The 17,110-nt window shown below is 43.3% G+C and overlaps 1 protein-coding gene and 1 long non-coding RNA gene across 2 annotated transcripts in view; one reads left to right on the top strand and one right to left on the bottom strand.

The window, feature by feature from the left end:
• Positions 1–9,131, bottom strand: part of LOC116705898 (uncharacterized) — a 27,177-nt gene extending 18,046 nt beyond the window's left edge. Inside the window, exons 1-2 of the long non-coding RNA XR_004336077.1 lie at positions 9,121–9,131; positions 8,837–8,842 (exon numbers count right to left, since the gene is read on the bottom strand). This is a non-coding gene — a long non-coding RNA (uncharacterized LOC116705898). The remainder of the gene's footprint in view (positions 1–8,836; positions 8,843–9,120) is intronic.
• Positions 1–17,110, top strand: part of mdn1 (midasin AAA ATPase 1) — a 1,030,807-nt gene that overhangs the window by 756,190 nt on the left and 257,507 nt on the right. The window lies entirely within an intron of this gene.

Below are 17,110 nucleotides of genomic sequence, written 5' to 3' on the forward strand. Positions count from 1 at the left end.
CCCCATCTCAACCCAGGAAGAAGACACCTTAATCAGTCAAGAGACAGAGAGCCTGCGAAAATGGAGGCGACGGATGCTCCGGAGAGGGGACTCACCGCTCGACTGTCAGGCTGCTCTGATAGACCTCCTGGTCAGACAGAGAGCCGGATGGCGGGGGAGCCCCTGCAGGGGCGTGGAAAAAGCAGAAGGTTTGGGGACGGTGGGTTGGCCCTGAGGCCTTGGACACAGGTGGTTGGCCCCATCCTTGGCCCAACAGGCTGGCGCGCTTGGGGGTCGAGTAAGCAAGGGGTTTCTCTCATTCTGTCATCCTCTGTGGAAACCATGGGTGGCGGTGTATGGAGGCGGGGCTGTCTGCCAGCGGCTGGAACTGGGGAAGGCCGGCGAAAGCTAACGCTGTGTGCCGCCGAGGGGCAGGCTCCATTTGTTAAAGGCGGACAGGGTAGGGGGCCCACGGCTGGCTCCTCTGCTTGTGGATAAAGTTGCACGCGGGGCCTACGACAAGAAACCGAGCGGATGGAGGTGCAGCACGCCAGTCTTGTCCTTGGGGTGGCGCGGCTCAGGCTGCGGCAGCTCAAGCAATGCCGTTGGCAACTGCGCACGTTAATGCCGTATTTACAGGTTCCGTTCTCGTTCCCAAGGGCCGGCAACACTCTTCTTATGCGGCTTGGGTTTGACTTGGCCTGTTTCCCACCACACACACCTTCTGTCCAGACCGACTGCCTATCCCCAGCTCAGAGAAGGAGCGCTCAACGAAAGGGTTTCTCCTGTTGTGTTGCGCACTGGCTACCCAACAACACAGAAGGATCCCTTTAGGTTGTTTGAATAACAAACTGGTTCTGGCTCACTTTGCACTTGGAGCTGACTAGTCGGACGTGTGAACAGGCCTCCTGCAGAAGGGGGCAACCCCACCACCTTCCTGTCCTGGTATTCAATGGGGTGTCAGGAGGTAGAGTTTGCACTGGGCGGGATCAGCAGAACGACAGTTTAGATCCACCAACGACTGGTTAATGTTGTGTGCCTGTCGTTTGGACATCTTACTGTTCTGCAGTAAAACACGTAATTAAAAAAAAATCTCAACGTCATATAAGCAACCATTTCACCTTGTGTATTAGACATGGTCCAGCAATTGACACGTCTGGTTTTATCAACCTTTTCTGAGCCTGTAACCCAAAGGACTGCATGGGATTGCCGAATTTGAAAGTAGTCATGTGTTTCAGGAGTAGTGGTTAGAACTGAAAACATAGTTTTAAACTATTACTGGTTCCAGTATTATTAAATCCTTTCATACATTACTTAGGAGGATGTTTAGTCTGACATCTTTGTAAGCTAAGCTTGGACCCAATGTCCCTTTAGTTTACAACATCATTACACACGACTCCATGCCTACAATTTACAGAGCATTTCCTGCAGCATGGTAGCAAAACGTGTTTTCAATACATCCAGACTGAGATATACTACTTAGGAAATCAGCAGGGCTTCTGTGTCCAACAACAAATGCCGTTAAACATAAATGTTAACAGAGCTGATAGAGAGTTTTTGTTTTGTTTTTTTTAATCTTTATTAACCCTTGGAGCCCAAGTCATAGACACGTTTCCTCAAAATATTCCTATTTCTGTTTTTGAGATCCGAATCAAAGTAACACATAATTCATAAGCAGATGAGAACATCCCCTTGCGCCCTATGGTTTGTTGCGTCTTTACGCATTAACTTTAACCGTACCGTTGCATTAATCACAACTGAAAATGTACACATCTGCACTGCATATCCCGTACACTGATCTGGTTTCAACAATACGGTCTGCTGCTGGAATCTTAGCCTAACGTGACTCCTATGCTCTTCTTCTGCCTCATATTGTGATGTACCCTAAGCTACACTTTCCTCGTTGCGGTAACGATTAACTAAACAATTTAAGCATGGGCATCAGCAATTGACTTATGGCCTTTCGTGAATAAGCCGTTTAGGTAATGCCGATTTTAAACGTAGGCCCATGATCTGAGACTACATACACGCTTCAGTTTCTCAGACTTACCAGAGGGCATGAATTAATTCAATAAAAAGCAGTAAATGTTAGTTTAACGCAACATTCACCAACGTTCAAACAGCAAGGCAGTGCAAAGGCCAGAGTAGCTTTTTTTTATGCGCTAAATGTTAAACCAAACACTGCTTAATAAGAACGTTCCCACATTACCTTTCACTACTAACTTACCTACCAGCGCGCGGCGATAGGTCCTGGCTATGAACACTAACGTTAACGTTACGTTGTAACTTAGCCATTTTGGGCGCCAATATTTGTCACAGCGTAAAAAGTTCTAACGTAACGCAACGTTAACTGATATTTTAAGAAGCGGATCGCGTTTACGTTGACTAGTCCGAGACTTTATGTACAACCGTCACCTAGTCACCAATCGTGGTAGGTGATGCGATATACTGCCCTCAACTTAACATGACACTTGCTGTAACAAAAGTTTGCTAGGCTAATTTATGACATGTGTTCTGCAGAAAGAAACAAAAAAAACAGATCGATGAACCGATTCCTCCCGGTGGCGTCATTTACCTTGTTAGCACTCTTTGTGTTCGAAGAAAGGGATAACTAATGGTGCTGTACTGTTGTTGTTGTAAAAAAGAAAGCCCTAGGAGCTCGTGAATTTGTGGTGTCAGGTGTTTACTGGGTTTTAGCCCGTTGGAGTGGAGAGCCCCCCCTCTGCCGGCAGAAACACAGTCATGGATGAATAATAAGAGCCACTGTGTTACGGGGCGCTTCGCGAGTTCTTTTTCATTAGGCAGCGTCCGCTTTTGGATGTGGGGGCGGGCTTTCGATTGCACCCAGCAGACCGGTACCCATGGATGTATAAGATAACCTGTGCCTCGAGAAAACAGCCTCTCTGCAGGACAACACGTGTTTCAGCTGTCCTCGTATTTCTGCAGGTGAAGATGTAATTTTTCCATAGACTATACTAATGAAAACAATACATATGTTGATAAATAAAGTCTTCCCTTCTCTTTTTTTTTACACAAAGCCACTTGTAGGTCCCAATAAGCAAAAAAACTCCACATAAAGCCTCCAGCCCAGGCTTTCTAATCCTCAATAAACGTAATTTATTAGAAAGCCAGACACCTGGGCCGTTTAAGCTTCTAAAGTGTCCATTTTAGTCTTTAACCTGCTGAGAGCATTTAATGAATGTCCCGCCTAACTTTATCAAACTTAACTTAACGCAATCTTCATATTTTTTGAAACAGTCTATATCAATCACTCTTACATCTCCACAATTATTTAGACACCGGAGAGTCTTGAGTGGTTAGAATTATGCCAGTATGGTCTTGTGAGGCACTGATGATGTAACCTCCTCTTAGATTAGATTTCGTCTAATTGCAAGGTAAGTTATCTGAAAATTTCTTAAATAAGAACATCTAATCAGTGCTTTGGGCCATGCCATACGTATCCAAATCCCTTTGTGGGCACAGCACAAGGGTCGTGAATCACTCTAAACTGACACTGACACACTTGCTTAGTTCGTACTAAGATCTTGATAAAAGTTAATAAGTGCCGCTTGGCAAATAATGCTTAAGCCACTCTAACTCAATTCTTCGTTCTCATAAACTAATTTCAGAGGCTTTGATGAATACGGGCCCAGGTTAGCGAATAACCTTCTTAAGATCAGACCAGAACGAAGGAAGATTAGATATCCTAGTTTGGCTAAGACCTCTGATCAAGCGTGTTTAAAAAAAGGTTATTAAGCTAATGACTGTGGTACAACCTATTAATGAAACATTTGATTATAGTCAGCTAAATGAATTTTACCAAGGATATCGTCCTTTAAGAAGTCCCAATCCATTCATTTTCAAGACCTGGATTTTTGATTTAGGAAAAGTTATAAGGTTAATTGAAATTCTTATGGAATACGTAGTATAGTGTTGGTTTCGTCTGCCATTGTAAATTACACTGGGTTTTGAGTAAACAAGGTATTTTCAGGTTGCCCACTCACCTATTATCGATATTGTGCTGAATTATTAGCATAACCTGTATCAACAACCATCCAAACCCTAATGTTTATGGAAGTCATTGGTCATATCCTATGTCTCTAGACATTCCAAGCAATCTAAAGAGTCTCTCTATTCCAGAAGCTTTGTATATTATAATATCCCCAATGACTGACCATATTGAGGAGATACAGCGTATGAAGAAATATTCAGGAAACATGTAATTATAGAAACGCATCATATCAGAAAAGTAGAACCTGACCTAAATAGTTCTTCCGCTGGGGTCCTCGCGTTGCGTCAAGGGGATTGCATATCCATCTTTGGACTATTTTTGCTTACGAAAGAGGGAGAGTTTGTCCCTAGACTTATATACTAAGTATAGTCATGGATAGTCGCTAGAAGTCATCAAGACAATTCATCAGATACACTTTAATACTAATTTAATATAAAAATAAGCTCATATATAAGGGTTGGCAGAAATGCTATTGTAAATCTGTTGAGAAAGGGTTAATGCAATTGCCTTTGATCAATGATGGTACCACCAAATTAAAATGGTAAAAATGAAGGAAAGGAAGGAAGGTGATAGTTTTTTGGGTTTGATTTTTACATCCCATAATCATCAGGAATTTGGCGGTTAGATTTTGTAAATAAAATGGGACTTTGATATTCTAAACTACAGTCAAGTTTTCTGCTTTTCCTCAACAAATCACTCCATTGGAAACTTGAAGTATATTACAAGCATAATTTTCACCCCCACACACGATCCCAATTTGCTAATATCAGTTTATTCATGAGAGGAAATCTTTCTGTTACAAATATGATGGACGAAGGTATCTGGTGCCAACCCTCAGTACATTTATAGGTATATAATGGTAATGTCTAACATGTATTGTTTTCATCTGAAAATTACACTCTTGTTTGTTCTATTCTCGCACTTTAATTTCAATTCCAATTTTATTTATAGTCACAATTCATACAAAATTTATATCTCAAAACACTTTCAGATGAGTAGGTCTGGACCATGCTCCCAGAATGTTAATCAAGGACCCAACAGTTCTCTGTAGTTTTCCCTCCAGAGCAAGCAACAGCTAAAAAAAGACAGTGTGAGGAAAAACTTCCTTTTTAGGGGCAGAAACCTCGGACAGACCCAGGCTCTTGTAGGGGTGTTCTGACAACCGGTTGGGGTTAACATAGGTGGCAATACGTTCGCCCAAAGTCAGTAGTTTGTAGTGTTCTTTGTGTAGTTCAATGCTAGCCGGCACCGTGCGCCTTACAGGCACAGCAGGACGTAGATCTGGGCACCGTCAATCGTGGGAGGATGTAACATGGGCAATCGCAGAATGTGTAGCATTCCCTGGCGACGCTTCAACCATTAACTTTGGAGGCCTCCTGACCTAGAACATCTGGAGACGGGCGAAAAGAACAAAAGGCTCCATGGATTACTCACCCAGAGCTAGGTCGTACAAGCATTTTCTGGGAACGTTTTAGTATATTTTGACTCATGATATATAAGCCATGACAACTATTGGACGAGAAGAGGTGGGCCTGGTTAGGCGGAATGCTGCGACTCCTCACTCCTAACATATTCATTCCATTTTCAGAGGTGCTCATGCATCACCTCGTCCCTCCAGCAGGTCTAGGCCTATGCGGCGTAACTAAGGGATGGTTAACGATTTCCTGACCAGCCTAACCATAGCTTATCAACGATGAAAGTCCTGAAGCCTACTCTTAAATTGGAGACGGATGCTGCCCCCTGACCACAAATGGAACCGTTCACAGGAGAGGAGCCTGAATAGCTGGACGCTCGTGGCATCCCATTCTATGTTAGACACTAGGAATCACAATAACCTGCATTCTGTGGACGTCAGTGCCTGACGGTTTTAAGGTACTAATGACTCTTTGAGATAAGATGGTGCCGGACACATGAAGACTTTGGGGTTAGAAGAAGGTATTTCACTTCTATTCTAATTTTGCAGCAAGCCCATAAGCAGAGAAGCTAAAACAGAGAGATGTATCCTCTTTCCTGGTTCCCGTCAGAACACGGCTGCAAGCATTTCTGGATGCCTTACGAGTCTTTCTGACTTTTTCGAGCAGCCTGATAAGAGAGAATGTACAGTACCAATCATTGGACATCTTCTCGCCCTTTTTTTGACAGGATTTTCCTGATTTTTGCAATATTACGTGAGGTGAAAAAGGCGATCCCTTGAAATTTGCTTTAGTGAGAATTAAACGACATGTCCCTGATCAAAGATAACTCCAAGATTCCTCACAGTGTGTCTGGAGGCCAGGTGATGCCATCCAGAGAACTAATCTTTGATATGCGTCACGAGGTGTGGGTCCAATAGCAAGACTTCAGTTTTTTCGAGTTTCACTTAGAAAACTTACGCTGAAATGGAATGCTATTGGTCAGTGAGGCTGATTATACCGGAGCATCCGCGTTTGATGGCATCTCAGACCATATGTCTTATTTCTGCGTGGTCTTTAACATAGCAACACTCTTTCAGTATAACGTATTTGGTAGGCCTACCTGTCGCTGTGTTGTCAAACGATATGCCTAAGTTCTCTCCTTTTTCCCCAATTTGGAGAAATCCAGGAGTTTCCTCGTTTGGATATAGATATATGGTATGCACTATTACAATTGTGGATGGATAAGGGTTATTACATTTCACATTTGTTTGAAGTTTTTTTTTTTTTTATTGTGAACAACTTATTATTTTTTGAATTTGTTACCATCTGCTATCGTTCCCCTTCACCTCATTTATGTCTTTGTGGACATTATATGTCTCGACAGGTGAGATAAATTAAGTATGACATGATCTTCTTTGATGTGCAGTCTAGGATTTGCATAGCTTTAATGTGAAGGTTTCCCAACACCCAGCATATCCATTGGTGGAATGAACTTTCTCAAGTTACCTGTTAGTTTTCATAGTTTATAATAAAAGTAGATATAACCTCTAACTTTGTTGAAGATAGCGGCAGTTGCCACAGAGAATTTGATTTATCATAAGTTTATTTTAATGTTAGGGATACGACCAAAGAGTTTCTGGCAGTTACTAATGTTCTTTGATTTGTTTTTTGTAGTTTTGTGTCTCATTCATTTGTTTTACTTTTTTTATTTGTTTGGTTTTTTTTTGGGGCAATTCTTGTTTGTTGTTGTCATAAGTGTGAAGTATGTAAAATATGAATAATGAGATTTTTATGTAAATATCTTTCCACAAGCTAAAGTTACGGGAGTGAGGAGTCACAGTGTTCACTGCCGGCACACCTGCCTCTCGCATAGGCTTCAGTTCTTTCCATTACAAAATCTAATCAACTAGAGGGAGGCAGGGCAGTAACAGGCCCGACTCCACAGGGGAGGTTCTACCGGAACCAGGCTCCTCTCCTTACACCTGTCTCTCTTATCATGCTTTAGTTTTAGACTGCCGGGGGCCTTTCCCTTGCACACTGCGCTCCTCCTCCTCTCTCTTTCCATTTTTGTCTATCCATGTCCCCAGAATGCTTGTTACTAACCTAGCTCTGGGGGAGTTTATTCCCCGGAGTCCTCCTGTTGTTTTTCGCCCGCATGTTTCCCTAGATTAGGGGTCACACCAAAATCAGTGGCACTGTTGCCGTGTGTTGCTAACACGTTCCTGCGATGCCTGTTACATTCTGCTATGCGCTGCGCCCGCTGTCCTTGTAAACACCACCTGCAGTCCCTGCTCTTGTCCATGCAACTACTACAACTAGTATTACTACTACTCATTATAGTCACTGTTCTTATCTTTTATGGTAACCTGTTATTGCTACTATATACACATTACAACCCCAGCTGGCCCCGTCAGCCAAGAGCCCTGGGTCTGTCCCAAGTTGCTCTTCCTCAAGAAGTAGATTTTTTCCCCTGGCCACTGTTCACTTATATCTTGCCCTTGTCGGAATTACTCTTGAATTGTTGTTCTTTGTAAATCATAGGGTCAATATGGTTCTAGACCTAACTCTTGCTGTATTGTGTATTGAGCAAACCTTGTTACATATTGATATGTTACGCAAGAACAGAAGACTCAAATCAAGGCTTCACAAAAAAGGATATTATTTGAGTAGAGGGAAGTGGGAAGCATACAAAGGACAGGACGCAGATAACGTGGAAAGCTTGGTGAGTCTCGGGGAGAAGGATACTCAGGGAACATGGGATAACCATGTCGCAGGACCCTAGGTGGAAGACACTGGAGCTGGCGTGGGAGACTCCCAGCTCCCAGGGAGGTGACAGCATGGTGCCGTGGCTGGGGACCGAAAGGAGAGCCAGCTGGACTGGAGACGGAAACAGGCGTGGAGGTGATGACTCGGGGAAAAAACAAAGAGGTTAATTCAACATAAAAGCAGAGGCCAACACCGAGAATCAGGATACGATGGAGAGCCAGGGTTGAAATACGTTGTGATTGGGATGGCAGGCAGGTTGAGTAACTCTGCCCTATCGTCACATACCCTCTCCCCACATAACCTAAAGATTGAAATAGTGTTATTTCCGTGGGGAGCTATAGCTGGTTGATTTGCATAGCTTAAGGGTATATGATGAATGTGGGGGCTATTTTAATTCCAAGGGCCAGGAATTTTTATCAGATGCAAGATCGCTCGCCTAGTATCCTGGATCCATGAAAATAACTGCCTTAATCATAACATGTTCCTCCTCATGGCGAATTTAAATTGGGTGTATATCCTGATGCCCCCGTATTTTAAGGAGAACATTTATTGTATTCACAAAGAAATTTGGTGTCCCTAAAAAGTTGGATTTTTCCCTAAGTTTTTGAAGTAACCATTTAAGAAATTTCCCAAAGGTTTTTTAAATTCCTACTTTTTAAAATCAACTTGACACAGGTGTTACAACAACTTTCTCCAACGCCACTGTAGGTTTTCAAAAGTTTTGCGATTTTTGCACAAAATAGACAATGGCACTTAAGAACATTGCTGCTGGGCTATAGCAGAACACGGTTTCTTTCTTCTCTGTGTGGCTAATTTTGACGTGGCGGTTGTAGCATTTGGTTTTTTATACACATTTAAGTTTACACAACAGCAAGAGCGGCGTTAACAGACAACACAAACGCACACACAAGCAGACCACACAACAACGAACAGACATAGGACCAAACCATACGCCAAAGAAGTCAAGACGCACAGCACAGTCTACAGCATGGCCTCAAGATTCTAGCAACCCTGCCCAATGTTTCTGCCAAGGACCTTGACTGGAAGGGCCTGGCAAACACCAACTTCCAATGTGCACACGAACCTCTCTCACGAGCCACAGCCGCCCTTGATAGAGTGAATGTGTTTTGTAGGTTGGAAAAGTAACAGCCAGTCTCGCTAAGATGTTCTTTTAGTAATGACACCCCCTCTGTTTCCCATTGTGGGCTGTTATAGCTTTTCATCATGCTCAAGAGGGCTAAATTGTGATAAAAAGAAATGTGTGCCAGTGACGATAATGGCACATATTTTTTCCAGCAATCAGCAAGTTTTTTGATGAGATGAGAGATATGCAGGCCAAGCGTAGTGCGGCACTATTTATAAGAAATATTGGCAAAATAACGCATGGCGTGACCAACGTTCTGTCATAGAGCAACTTTCTAAGGGCGCCGAGCAAACAGGCAATCTTGGTTTGAGCCAGAAAAGAGGGACCTTAACACACAGGACCCAAAAATATGTTGGTGACTAAAAGAACCGCCATCCTCTTTCCCTCCTCGTAGTGTAGCTTCTTAAACCCTGTATGTAATTGGGTGCAAAATTTACCCATTTAAAAGTTTTACAAGAGAAAATGGTCCAAGTTTCATTTTTTTCTCCTGAAAATCAACGCCTTGACTTATTCCTCTGTAATAAACATGTTATTACTGAGTCCTTCAGAAATTATTCCTAGATATGAACCCTTGTTTTTTCCACAGTAGATTTTTACACATGAATTAACCTTATGACAAAAACCGACACCACACTTTCATTTTTATTGTTTCAGTAAACTGAGTTGCATTCTTCAACATATAGTGTACGCAATTGTTTTAAATTGAGATAAACAATATTGTTTAGTTTGTGAAGTAATTTTTACTCAGAATTGTTTGACACCCCCAAATACAGTCACCGGTCATTGTGACCCGAGGGATACGAGAAGTAACAAAAGTGAGACACTACAGGGTTAAGCCTTGTCCAGATGAATTTAGACACCAGCTGGGTTGTAATTTGTGCTAACAACAAGAAGAACGGGATAGCAGGTAAGGCATGGGCTCACAACATTAATCTTGGGATAAACACTTATTTTACCACAGAACTACAAGCTTGAATCGACATGGGGAAACCAACCAATTTTCCATATCTTTGCAAAATGTTTGTTCAGAGCAACAGAATGTTTGTTTTATAATCTGGTTTACGCAAAGGACACCTCAATACCTAAATACTAAACTCTTTAACAATGGGATGTCAACCAGGACTGATTGCATTGGTGCCATAATCATTCCAAACTGAATAATCAGACTTTGCCCGTTAAATTTCAAGCCTAATACTCCTCCATAGGGATAAAGGGAAGGAAAGATATGGATATGGGTTTCTAAAAGACATGACGTCATCCCCGCAATAACAGAGGTGATGCTTGTATTACAAATACATATTTGTGACCCATAACTCATAGGCGTAATGGCTGAAGCAGAGCTCTGAGGATAGGACACATAGTGCAGGACTCAAGGGGCGCCTTGACGTGAGATCTGTAAACTGGACACAAAACTCGAACTGAGGGGTAGAATCATAACTTTAATCTACCAATGAACAAGTGTTACCAACGCCCATCACCTCTAAGACCGACCATAAAAATGACCACTCAAGTCAAGGCGGTCATGCTTGAAGAGCAAAAGAGTGACATGGCGTCTTATACTGTCTCCCTACAGCAATCCACAATGTGGAGAATGCGTCTAATATTATCTGCTACCTCCTCATCTTATATATCTAGTTTGTGTAGGTAGTAACTAATTTTGCTGGTGCAGAACTTTGCAAAGATTGAGAAAAACACCAACAATTTGACTAACTTGAAACTGACAAATAATATTAAATAAAAATTGACACTCAGACGTTGCTTTTGAATCTTTTGGTTTTGGAATAATTTGACCATAAGGAAAAGAGGAAAATCAATATAAATCAACGAGCACTGATGATATGAGGGTAACCAAATAGGCCCCGATTAAATCCTCCCTCTGATGTGTTATAATTGTCCCTTCGCACCCAGGGAGGTTGCCAGTTCTTTGGAACTTTAAACTTCCTTGAATATCGCCAACTGCAGTCACAGAACTCAAACGGTTGGATATGTGTCTTATAGCTGTTACCTTTAAACATGCTTGTTTATCATTTTCTTTCTAATCTCGTAAACAACTTTCTCTTTAGCTTCCTGATGGCCATGTTCCGTGTGTAATACACATCCTGATACCAAACAACAGAGAATACGTTTTTAACCCTTAATAGGCAGGCGACAGATTTCAATTTGAAGACAGCCTGAGTAGCTAATTGCAGGACAAAACCTGTAGGTTCCTATGTCAAATTTATCAAACCACGAAATCAAAGCAATGTCTGATTATCCAGTTACTTTTCATACATTGTTATATCTATTACTGTTTGTCAGTTTCAAGTTATTCGGGTTTTTCTTTTCTTTTAACGGAAGGGTACACAACATTTTTTTTGTATGTTCCTTAATATTCTTTAAAGACTTGTGAGCATTCAAAGCCAATTAAACAAGTTACACCACACATCACCTAATCGAAGAAATCGCCCCACCGACCTTTACCACGTCAGTATAAAATTAATGCTAGGGGTACTTGAGATGACACAGTAACACCCACTGAGCAATGGCTGCTTCATGCCACGTCTTTATGTTGTAGTAACATTGTCCCTCCTCAACTGCAATTGGCAATGTTTGAAGACCTCCCGTGGAGAGCATCCGGCTCTGCTAACTCTTACCTATTAGCAGGCCAAGTGCAAAACCCCTCAGGCTTCTTCTGCATGAGCCTGAATCACGCGAGGGAGTTTGTGAGATGTTTTGGTCTAGTACAACTAGACTTTACTTAAGATTCACGTAAGCTGAAGCCCAGAGCTGGCAGTTTTGGAAAAAGTCAACAAGTCCTAGTCCCCATTTCTAGGACCCTAGGTTTTTTTTGCAAAGTGGTACCTCAGTGCTTATGGAGGGAGTCTTGCAAGAAACCAAGAGGTTAACATGGCACACGGGCCAATGTGTGCATCTGAAACGGTTTGACAATCGTACAATCTATGAATTCGATTTTAACCACATCACTCTGTTGATGGTTAGTGTAAGGTCTTACAAGTTAATGTAGCTATGCTACTGACACTTTGCAGATTAAACCGGGTCCTACAATGTGGTCCTTGAAATGCAAGCTCCGGTAATGCTGGATGCTAATCTTCATACTGGCCATTTCAAAACCCAGTCTTAACTACTCTCACATAACTACAGGAGACCTCCCCCACACTGCTGAGGGGTCTCACAGCTGGCGCGACTGAACATCTTTATTGTAGGTTTGAAGGCCACATCACACCCTCTCCCCCACACCAACTCTCCAACTCACGACCTCTCGTCACCTCACCCTCTCATTGCTTTGCCCTCACCTGCACTCACGATCCTGTATCGGATGACGCCCTGCTCTTCCGAGGCAGAACACATAAAGGGCTCCTGGCCCAGACCGGTGTGTCTCCATCCTGCCTGAAAATCTGTGCAGACCACCTGTCCCCCGTCATCCTCAATCTTCAACAGATCTCTGGAGCTATCTGAAGTTCCCTCCTGCTTCAACGTTCCAACAGTCATCGCGTCCCCAAACAACCTTCCATCTTCTGGACTAAATGACTACAGGCCTGTCGCCCTGAAGTCTGAGTCTGAATCCTTTGAACGACCTGGTTGGCCCCCTGAAAGACATCACCACCGTCCCCTTCTGGACCCCTGCATTTTGCCTACAGGCTAAAAGGTCGGTGGGATGAGAATCAACTTGGGACTGCATTACACTCCTTGCAACACCTCGACTCTCCAGGGGCTATGGCAAGGATCTGTTGGGACTTCAGCTCGGCGTTCACACCATCTCCCGACCATCGCACAGCACCAAACCTCTCCCAGCTCACTGTGCAGCCTCACCTGTTTGATCACAAACTTCCTGACTGACAGGATCCGCAGGTGAGCTGGGACATCACTCCAGTCCACGACTATTAGCATGGCGCACCCCCAGGGTGTGTGCTCTCCCACTGGCTTTTCTCCCCTACACCATGACTGCAACCCCTCAGAGACCCATGTTAAACTCCTGAATTCGCTGACGACACGCCGTCATCGCCTCACCGGACGGTGATGAGTCACTACAGACGGAGGTGGATCACTGGCTTCTCTGGTCGTCAGACCACCTGAGCTCAACAACGCTCAAAACGTGGAGATGAAAGTGGACTTCAGTGAAGAGACCGCCCCAAACTCGTCCCCCCACACCTACTCAACAGCCCTGTTCTGCTGTGGAAGCCTTCAGTTTTTTTCTCGGACCACTATATCCCATGGCCCTAATTGGACCCAACACAGTCACGCATCATTAAAGGCCAGCAGAGACTGTACTTCCTGCGCCAGCTCATGAAGCTCACACCTGCCTAAGGACTGCTGGTCCACTTCTTTATACATCCAATCATCCATTCTGTCCTCGCACGTCATCCACTGTCTTGTTGTGAGCTGCCACCAAAAGCGCGGGATCAGACTACAACGGACAGTTAGGTACGCACAGGATCATCGTTGCCACCCTTCCCTCCGTCCATGACTTATACACCCTCAGAGTCAGGAAACGGTCAGGAACCATCACTACAGACCCATCTCACCAACCGTGACACAACCGTTTTCCCGCTACTCCCCTCTGGTAGCCGCTACAGAGCACTGTACGCCAAACCAACAGTTCGGAACAGTTGTCTACCCACAGCCATCCTCTGGATGAACGCTGACTTCTGACCCCCAGTGTCCAGTTCAGTTTCTGTCACTAACACTGTAACAACTGTCATACAGCACCTGTCCACTTAGTTTAGTATTACCAGGTCATTCCCACATCTCACTCCTCATATTTATTTATTTTATTTTTACCTCATCATTCCTCCTTTCCTATTTTTCAGAACTGTTTCATATGTGTGCATACTGTTCATACTGTTCATGTAGGATATATAACATAATACTATTTTAATATCCCATACCTTGCCTACGCACATTTAAATAATTGGTATGATCCTTCATTGCCCTATGCCTCTCTATTGTTTCTGTTTCTAGTAGATGTATATCGTATGTGTAGTATGTAGTGTGTATATTTGTTGTTTCTGGTTGATATGTACTGTGTAAGCCAGGTGTGTGTAACATGCTCCAAAGACAAATTCCTCGTCTGTGTCCCTCATACCTGGCGAATAAAGCTGATTCTGATTCGTTTGATTCGATTATCCTCACTATACAGATCAAGGGCAATCAAACCGTCCTGATCATTAACACCACAATTTCTTTTCAGAACTTCAAGGGGAGGGAGATTTGAAATAGAACTTCACCCCAAAACAACACCCTAGCCAATGGTAGCCATTAGATTTAACACAACCAATACATGTAAAAAGGTGAAAGACATAGAAAGATGGACAGTTCATTACATGCTTTTTTTAAATTAAAGTCCTTACGCGAAACTTATTCTCCCCGCCCTCCACCACATCTACTAAAACCTACAAACCGTTTTCAATCATGGTTTTCTATAAGTATTTGTTTCTTGTAAACCAGATCTGGGGATTGAGAGTAGCACAAAAGAAGACCACACCAAAGACGACACCAGCTTTGCATTACAGAAATATGATGTCCTCATACATACACACTCCTGATACAGTTTGATTGGATCCTCGCCTGCTATATGTTTTACAGACCAACTCCAGCACAGCCCTCATTTGTGTCCTACAGGAAAGAATAACACAGCAGTAGATGAAATGTTAATCAAAGATAATAATTTCTAATCCTATGTCATCTACTCTCTCCACTTACAATCTTTCCTGAGACAGTCCAAATGTCCTGTAGTGATGCTTTTTTCAGACTTGGTTCTGCTCTCTCTACACCTCAGCAGTCCCTTGGTACCCAGGCCATCGAGAAAAAGTTTCCGCAAGTATGTGGTGACAATTACCTCTTGAACTCGCTTCGAATCTGAGGCAGAAGAAACAATATTAGTCACAACATATTTCTGCAAGAAACCGTAAACAGTATCTGACATAAACCTCAAGAAAAAAACCTGATCTACCTGTCCTCTCATGAAGAGCTGGTCCTCTGGAATTACTCTTCTGTGATGAGTGTGCTGATCTCTATTAATCTTTCTGCTCCTGGAAAATGAAAAAGCACCTATCTATCAGTCATTATCAGCTGATGACAGGGTCTTTTTTTCAATAATTCAGCCCAACCACTTTCAATGTTCCCACACTGGCGCAGAGACTCTTTGATGCCTGTTAGTTGCACTGTTAGTTATTTTGAATCAGGATCCCAAATTGCAAATGAAATCCACCTCTCAGACCAAGCTTGTTTTTGCAACACCTGTACAGCTCCTCAACACCTAAAAGATGGAACCTTCTTCAATTGAAGACGTCTGATGGCCATTTCTGATGCGATGATACCAAGCAGCATTGTACACCTGTTTTAAAAACCTGAAAAGGTGAGAAAAAATGTAGTTGTAAGTGTATTTTTACTCGATCATATCAGTCCCCAATCACCATAACCGCATATTCTTTTAAAGGGGGAAGAATGCAAAACCGATTTTACATACCCTGTCTATGTACTAACTACATTTCAGATGGGTAACATAGGACATACATGAATGCTTAAATCCCTTGACAGCTCTTCCATCTGAAATCTCACATTTTGAAATTGCCTACTAAAACGGGCGAACAAACCCAACAAGCCAAAGATGACGTCCAGGATCTCAGAACCGTAGCTTTGGTCACGCCCGGATGTATTAGGTGAACGGTACGCCCACCCAATACATACGGCCCACGACCCTGTACCACTCCTAATGTAGCTGCTGCGTTAGGTTCAATTAGCTTGTCGCGACTGCTCGTTTAGTTTTACGGGATTTACAGAAAGAAGAAACAGATTCCAACAGATGTCGTTGCCATATTCAATAGGTTTGGAAGATGGGCCCCGTGTTTGGCTGTGCCCGTCTCCCTCTGCTGAGAGTGTTAATGTTTCTCCTGTATTTGCTGTCTGTTGTACGAGCGTGTCACCGCTGCTGTTTATGATCGCTGACACTTCTTAATATTTCGCGAATCTCTGGAAAAACTGCCAATCTGCGGCTTTGCTGGGTCCTCAAAGAGGCTTCCTCCGCTTTACCTGGAGTCTATACCGCCGTATCTATTGCGTCTTCCTGCTGGTTACCCTCGCACCAGTCGCCGCAGAAACGCGGAAAGCGAGGGGAGTCCTCATTAAACTGAAAATGTCTCTGGCTTCCTCCCTCCCACGATCCCTGCCGTCCACCAGCCGGAGACTTCACGACACAGTGGCTACGATTTGCGAGTTTCCACGGAGTACAGTATCGGTGCTCCGACCGGTTCTTTGGGACACCGGAGTGCTGCTTCGTGCTGTCGGCCTGTGCGGATCTCCCAGCGGGGCGCTGTGTCCGGGAAATCTCCGCTCGCGTCATCCGCTTCTTCTCTCCAGGCTGACCTATGCTCGTTCACGACACGGCCCTAATAAATGTCAGATCCCTTCAAATTAACACTTTTATCTTGAAAGACTTTTTTACAACACATGATCTGGATTTCCTCCTGTTGACCTAGACCTGGTTTTAAATCCTTAATTATGTGAATATGTGATTATGTAAATAATGTATAATAACATTCCTTTATGTAAATACCGTACGTATCCAATTCCTTATATTTTCTTTATTTCTTGTATTTCTACTCTATTTATATATTGTGCACTACAACACAGAGTTTCCCTTCGGGATCAATAAGTATTCTGATTCGATTCTGTTCTGATTCTTCTGAAACCCGGTAGGTGAGAACAGCGCCTTTTCGGAGCTCCTCCCCCCCGGCTGTTCCTTCGTCAGTACCGGCGGCTCGCGGGGGCGGCCTGGCTGCTATATTTAAGGACAGCTTCAGATGCCGGACGATAACC

This window comes from Etheostoma spectabile, chromosome 18 (assembly GCF_008692095.1).
Source record: "Etheostoma spectabile isolate EspeVRDwgs_2016 chromosome 18, UIUC_Espe_1.0, whole genome shotgun sequence".
Taxonomy (NCBI): domain Eukaryota; kingdom Metazoa; phylum Chordata; class Actinopteri; order Perciformes; family Percidae; genus Etheostoma; species Etheostoma spectabile.